Source organism: Heloderma suspectum, chromosome 4, assembly GCF_057233095.1.
Source record: "Heloderma suspectum isolate Gila_16-S chromosome 4, 16-S_ref, whole genome shotgun sequence".
Lineage (NCBI taxonomy): Eukaryota > Metazoa > Chordata > Lepidosauria > Squamata > Helodermatidae > Heloderma > Heloderma suspectum.
In genome coordinates this window covers 230,220,214-230,227,815 of record NC_139461.1, presented here as the reverse complement: position 1 = coordinate 230,227,815, position 7,602 = coordinate 230,220,214, and positions in this window count along the sequence as shown.

The following is a 7,602-nucleotide window of genomic DNA, read 5'->3' as shown; positions in this document are numbered from 1 at the left end:
AATCCTTGACGGGGGGGGGAGGCGATCCGTTTCTCCCCCTCGGAATCCTGCCCAGCCGGCTCTGCTCTGCATCCAAGCTGTGGAGCTGCCAGCCGGCTCCAGCCGCCCGCAGCCGGACATCCGGCCGCTGGGCAGCCCTGCAGGGATGCAAATGGCAGCTGTCGTAGCCGCTGCCATTTGCGTCCCTGTATTGAGCCGTGATAGGCTACGTAAATATTTACATAGCCTATCCCGGCAGGGGGAAAAACCCCAGCGTACGCAAATGGCGGCAGCCGCCGCCATTTGCATATGCTGGGTTTTTTTCCCCCTGCCATGATAGGCTACGTAAATACTTACGTAGCCTATCATGGCAGGGGGGAAAAGACAGCCCAGCAAGGACCCACTGACAAGAGCCCCCTGAGTTAATCCTCCTCCTCTGCTCCATTGCAACCAGCTTGTTCACCTGGCTTTCACTCTGGCCCAGGAAATAGTGGTGGTGGGAAAAAGGAGCAGCAGATGCCACTGCCAACTTGCTCACTGCCTGTCAAGCAAGCAAGTATTAGCAATGTTGAAAAAGGAGAAGAGAAGCAAAAGGTACTGGCAACCATGGCAGTGAGAAGGTAGACTCACTGAGGGAGGGGGGCCATTGACAGGGTCTTGCCCCAAGGACCTTCAAAAACCTGGAGCTGGCCCTGCATACAATACTGCTTTTTTTAAAAGGTAAGTTTTGATAGAGGGGAGTCCTCTATTTGAAGGCATCCTATTCGATGGGCTGTCCAGTCTAAGTCCATTTTAAAGATAAAGAAGGGACAGTGGCCTACTTCTAGAAGAGGCTCTGCTGGGCTTTGGGCTTCAGTTGTGGGAGGAAGAGGACATTGCAAAGGGCCTGGCTCTGTAGTGCCCACCAACTCTCCCAGCTCCACAAACACCTCTGGCCTGGGTACAGTGGCTTTTCAACAATGCTGGTGTAACCCTCCTCTGTGTGGCACCCCAGAATGAGTTTACACCTATAAAAAAGAAGCAGGATGATTTTAGGTCCACTTGAAAAGAACTGGGATGGCACCCTCTGACCCTTCTTCAAGCACGGAGTTTACTACGTGAAACAACAGACCTGGCTGAGCTGACCAGTTCACTTTTTTTTTAAAGGTACCCTGTGAAATTGCCATTAAAGATAAAGAGGACCTCAGCATTCAATACACATACACAATGCAGCCCAGCCAATAAACCATCTCTCATTTGACAATCTGAAGTCCAATATCCAACTGTAATAAGGCCTAATTGCTGGGTAGGAGTGTCCCTCTGTTTCAGCCTCCCCCAACCTGGTGTCGCCTTGATATTTGGACTTTGAGTCCCATAAGCACCAGGGAGCTTGACCAATGGGCAGGAATGCTGGAAGTTGTAGTCCAAAACATATGGAGGGCACCAGGTTGGGTGAGTGCTAATGTGCACCAAATTTGCATGTGCCGTTGATGCTGCTACATGTAAGATCATGCTTTTAGCATTTGGAACAAAATGAATGAGTCAATAGTTGTAAAGCAGATTTTGTGGGATTCCTTTAAGTTCACTGAAAGAGGACACTTGACTAGATGAACCCTTGATCTGAGCCAGCAGGGATCATCTTATGATCTTAAAGTATATATTTCTGGAAAGTCGGTGAATGAAGAATTGAATAGATGAAGTTTGTGATGACTTTTTAGATCTGAAGTTAAGAAAGAACTATAGTTTAGTGTAATTCATTTTTACAAATTATAAACGCACTCACATGCACACACACCATTTGTGCAATCCATCAGCTGTGAGTGGCAATAACACACAAACGTTTTATAGGGGTTAATCAAATACTGCAGTTTGTTTAGTGAGGGATGTGGTGAATTCTCCACCACTTGGAGCCCTTAAATCAAAACTAGATGTCTTTCTAAATGACATATTCTAGTTCAGCCATAAAGTTATTGGACTCCATTCAAGAATTACTGGGTGAAACTCCAAAGCATTTGTTATATGGGAGGCCAGGCTTTCACAATTAAAAACAACTCCCTGAAGTTGTGACACAGTGGTTGCTTGTATCAAGAACCCATCAAAATAGCTTCAAACCAGATCCTCAAAACAGCAACGTGATTATGCAAGTCATACATGACTGTGCCATATGTTAGCGCACCTAGAACTATACATTTTAAAGGCCACCATGCTGATTAAGAATTCAGAATATGATGGTGCACACAGTTTTACAGCATTTTGCGTGCATAAGAATCTCTCAGCTTGGTAGCAATGAAGACTTGGCAACCTACTGTTCTGTTTCCTGTCACCCATTCCTTTTCCCAGAAGCACTGTCATATTGTTCCAATCTTTTACTGAAGACATTTCAGCATTTTTTCAATTATTAGGGTACTGGAAAAGTCACTTTGATTGATGCATCTGATTAATGCAATATCACTGCCCCCTTCATGGATCACTGCCTTGTTGTGGCGAAGGGGCTTGCGTAACTCAGTGAAGCCATAAGCTATGCCGTGCAGGGCCACCCAAGACGGACAGGTCATGGCGGAGAGTTCTGACAAAATGTGGTCCACTGGAGAAGGAAATGGCAACCCACTCCAGTATTCCTGCCAAGAAAACCCCATGGAATGTATCACAAGGCTAAAAGATATGACGCCGGAAGATGAGCCCCTCAGGTCGGAAGGTGTCCAATATACTACTGGGGAAGAGAAGAGGGAATTTCCAAGAAGCGCCAGAAAGAGTGAAGCAGCTGGGCCAAAGCCAAAAGGACACTCAGCTGTGGATGTGTCTGGTGGTGAAAGGAAAATCCGATGCTTTAAAGAACAATATTGTTTAGGAACCTGGAATGTAAGTTCAATGAATCAAGGTAAGCTGGAGGTGGTCAAACATGAGATGGCAAGATTGAACATCGACATCTTGGGAATCAGCGAACTAAAATGGACAGGCATGGGCAAATTTAATTCAGGTGACCATTATATCTACTACTGTGGGCAAGAATCCCTTAGAAGAAATGGAGTAGCACTCATAGTCAACAAAAGGGTGGGAAAGCAGTACTGGGGTACAATCTCAAAAACAATAGAATGATCTCAGTACGAATCCAAGGCAAACCATTCAACGTCCCAGTAATTTAAGTCTATGCCCCCCAACCACTGAGGCCGAAGAAGCTGAGGTTGATCAGTTCTATGAAGACCTACAACACCTTCTAGAACTAACACCAAAAAAAGATGTCCTTTTCATCATAGGGGATTGGAATGCCAAAGTAGGAAGTCAAGAAATAACTGGGATAACAGGCAAGCATGACCTTGGTGTACAAAATGAAGCAGGACAATTGCCAAGAAAACACGCTGATCATAGCAAACACTCTTTTCCAACAGCACAAGAGGCGACTCTACACATGGACATCACCGGATGGTCAATATCGAAATCAGATTGATTATGTATTTTGCAGCCAAAGATGAAGAAGCTCCATACAGTCAGTAAAAACAAGACCTGGAGCTGAGTGTGGCCCAGATTGTGAGCTTCTTGTTGCAAAATTTCGGCTTAAATTGAAGAACGTAGGGAAAACCACTAAACCATTCAGGTATGACCTAAATCATACCCCTTATAAATATACAGTGGAGGTGAGGAATAGATTTAAGGGATTAGACCTGATAGACAGAGTGCCTGAGGAACTATGGACGGAGGTCCATAACATTGTTCAGGAGGCAGCAACTCAATCCATCCCAAAGAAAAAGAAATGCAAGAAAGCCAAGTGGCTGTCTGATGAGGCTTTACAAGTGGCTGAGGAAAGAAGAGAAGCAAAAAGCAAGGGAGAAAGGGGAAGATATATCCAACTGAATGCAGAGTTCCAGAGAATAGCAAGGAGAGACAAGAAGGCCTTCTTAAATGAACAATGCAAAGAAATCGAGGAAAACAATAGAATGGGAAAGACTAGAGATGTTTTCAAGAAAATTGGAGATCTCAAGGGAATGTTTTGTGCAAAGACGGGCATGATAAAGGACAAAGAAGGCAGGGACCTAACAGAAGCAGATGAGATTAAGAAGAGGTGAAAAGAATACACAGAAGAACTATACAGGAAAGATCTTAATGTCCCTGATAGCCATGATAGTGCGGTCACTGAATTTGAGCCAGACATTCTCGAGAGTGAAGTCAAGTGGGCCTTAGGAAGCATTACTAACAACAAAGCTGGTGGAGATGACAGTATTCCAGCCGAGCTATTTAAAATCCTAAAAGATGATGCTGTTAAAGTGCTGCACTCAATATGCCAACACATTTGGAACACTCAACAGTGGCCACAAAACTGGAAAAGGTCAGTTAACGTTCCAATTCCAAAGAAGGGCAATGCCAAAGAGTGTTCAAACTACCGAACAATTGCGCTCATTTCACATGCCAGCAAGGTGATGCTCAAAATCCGACAAGCTAGGCTTCGGCAGCATGTGAACCGAGAACTACCGGAAGTACAAGCTGGGTTTCGAAGAGGCAGAGGAACTAGAGATCAAATCGCCAACATTCGCTGGATCATGGAGAAAGCAAGAGAATTCCAGAAAAACGTCTATTTCTGCTTCATTGACTATGCTAAAACCTTTGATTGTGTGGATCACAACATACTGTGGCAAATTATTAAAGAGATGGGAGTACCAGACCACCTTACCTGTCTCCTGAGAAACCTGTACGAGGGTCAAGAAGCAACAGTAAGAACCAGACATGGAACAACCGATTGGTTCAAAACTGGGAAAGGAGTACGACAAGGCTGCATATTGTCGCCCTGCTTATTTAACTTATATGCAGAGTACATCATGAGAAACGCTGGGTTGGATGAATCACAGGTCAGAATTAAGATTGCTGGGAGAATGATCAACAACCTCAGATACGCAGACGATACCACCCTACTGGCAGAAAGTGAAGAGGATCTAAAGAGCCTCTTGTTGAGGGTGAAAGAGGAGAGTGCAAAAGCTGGTCTGAAACTCCACATTAAAAAACTAAGATCATGGCATCTGGCCCCATCACTTCCTGGCATATAGAAGGGGAAGAAATGGAAGCAGTGACTGATTTTATTTTCTTGGGCTCCAAGATCACCTCAGACGGTGACTGTAGCCATGAAATTAAAAGATGCTTGCTCCTTGGTGCTGGAGAAGACTCTTACAAGTCTCCTGGACTGCAAGGAGGTCAAATCAGTCAATCCGAAAGGAAATCAACCCTGAGTGCTCATTGGAAGGACAGATACTGAAGCAGAAGCTCAAATATTTTGGCCACCTAATGCGAAGAGAAAACTCATTGGAAAAGACCTTGATGCTGGGAAAGACTGAAGGCAAAAGGAGAAGGGGACAGCAGAGGATGAGATGGCTAGATAGTATCACTGATGCAATGAATATGAACTTGAGCACACTCTGGGAGAGAGCAGAAGACAGGAAGGCCTGGCGTGCTATGGTCCATGGGGTCATGAAGAGTCGGACACTTAAGTTCTGAACAACAACATAGTTAGTATGAAACTGTGTTATACTGGGCAGTATCTGCTGCTGCTCTGCTTAAGCCATTGATGTAGCGCTAGCATAAGTGACCTCTACTACAGCACCAATAGTGTATGCTGGAATGATGGGTTTGCCATTGAAACCATCACTTCAGCATATACTATTGGCATTGTGCAAGAAGTCACTTACACTAGTGCTACGTCAGTGATGTAAGTGGACTGGCAGCGTTGGATACTGCCCACTGAATCAGATCATAGGTCCATCTTGCTCAGTATTGCCTACACCAGGGGTCCCCAACATGGCACCCATGGGTGCCATGGTGCCCACGAGTCCCCAACATGGCACCCACAGACTATATATATATATATATATATATATATAATTTTTTCCATGTTTTAAATATACATACATGGATTTGTCTGAAATGCATACAGCTTTCTAGCAATTATACATGGGCTGCAACAAATGTGGACCAAATATCCAAATAAGTATCCATTTGAAGGTGACGTCTATATACCACACTTTCAAAAATGGAAAGTGTAGTAAGGTCCTCAATCCAATGCATTATAGGATTTATCCTTCCAATGTTGTAATATCAGTCTTTTAGCCGTCAAAAGGTGCAGAGAATCTATTTATGCTGACCATTTGTTAATTTCCATGAATCAAGTAAATAATTTAAAAGAGCATCTACATCAGTGAATATTAAAGACTGTTCCAGCACAAATTTTTCAATGTAATTACCTCCCTGCAAAAAGAAGCAGCTACTGGACATTGCGAAAACAAATGTTTAAAAGAAGCATTAGCTGTATGGCACTGCCAGCAATTAGCTGAATTAGACAATCCCTTGTCTATTAAAGAGACATTGCGGTGTCCAACAGACATGAAGCAAAAGTTTTTGCTGAATAAGACGCAGCCCAAGATCCATAGATGTGAAAGGTAGATGCCAAAGTGGCAACCCCAAAAGAGGCATTTTGTGGTATCTCAAATTCCCAAATGTACCCATGGATCCAAAGAGGTGGGGACCCCTGGCCTCCACTGATCAGCTCTCCAAGGTTTCAAGCAGGTATCTTTTCTAGCCATACCTAGAAATGCCAGGGATTGAACCTGAGATGCTCATGTTGATGCTTCTATAGGTCCGTGTAACTGACTCCGCATGATTTTCACAGATTTGCCTTCTCACCTGTAGTATTTTAAAGCTTTGCTAATATTATTGCATTTATTACTTTCCCTGACAGACACTCAAAGGAGCCTGGTGACAGCTGATTAATAGTTCCAGTATGTTATATGCCTGACCACACTTCCACCTCCCAAAGCAATTTAAAAAGGAAAAAAATTATCAGTAGAGCAATTTTGTGGTTAACTTAACCTTTCCTTTAAATAGATTCAACTAATGAAGTTCACATTTTTTGCAGCCCCTCTAATGCTTTTGGGGTAAAGGTGTTTCTATATATGACTTTTTTTTTTTAAAAAAGGATGTATAAAAAGGAACCCTTCCATTCTCCAATCTCCATACTAAGCACAGCAAACTGTAAACAAGAGAGAGATTTCTAAGAGATTTATTTCTTAGAGCCCATTTTTTCCAACACTGATTGTTGTTGTTCAGTCGTTAAGCCATGTCCAACTCTTCATGACCCCATGGACCATAGCATGCCAGGCCTTCCTGTCCTCTGCTCTCTCCCGGAGTGTGCTCAAGTCCATATTCATTGCATCAATGATGCTATCTAGCCATCTCATCCTCTGCCGTCCCCTTCTCCTTTTGCCTTCAATCTTTCCCAGCATCAGGAACTTTTCCAGGGAGTTTTCTCTTCGCATTAGGTGGCCAAAATATTTGAGCTTCTGCTTCAGTATCTGTCCTTCCAATGAGCAGTCAGGGTTGATTTCCTTTTGGATTGACTGATTTGACCTCCTTGCAGTCCAGGGGGCTCATAAGAGTCTTCTCCAGCACCACAGTTCGAAAGCATCAATTCTTTGGCGCTCAGCCTTCTTTACAGTCCAGCTCTCATAGCCATACGTTGCTACTGGGAAAACCATAGCTTTGATTATACAAATCTTTGTCAGCAACGTGATGTCTCTGCTTCTTACTATGCTGTCTAGGTTTGCCATAGCTTTCCTCCCAAGGAGCAAGCGTCTTTTAATTTCATGCAGTTTATAAAACTGCAGTTGA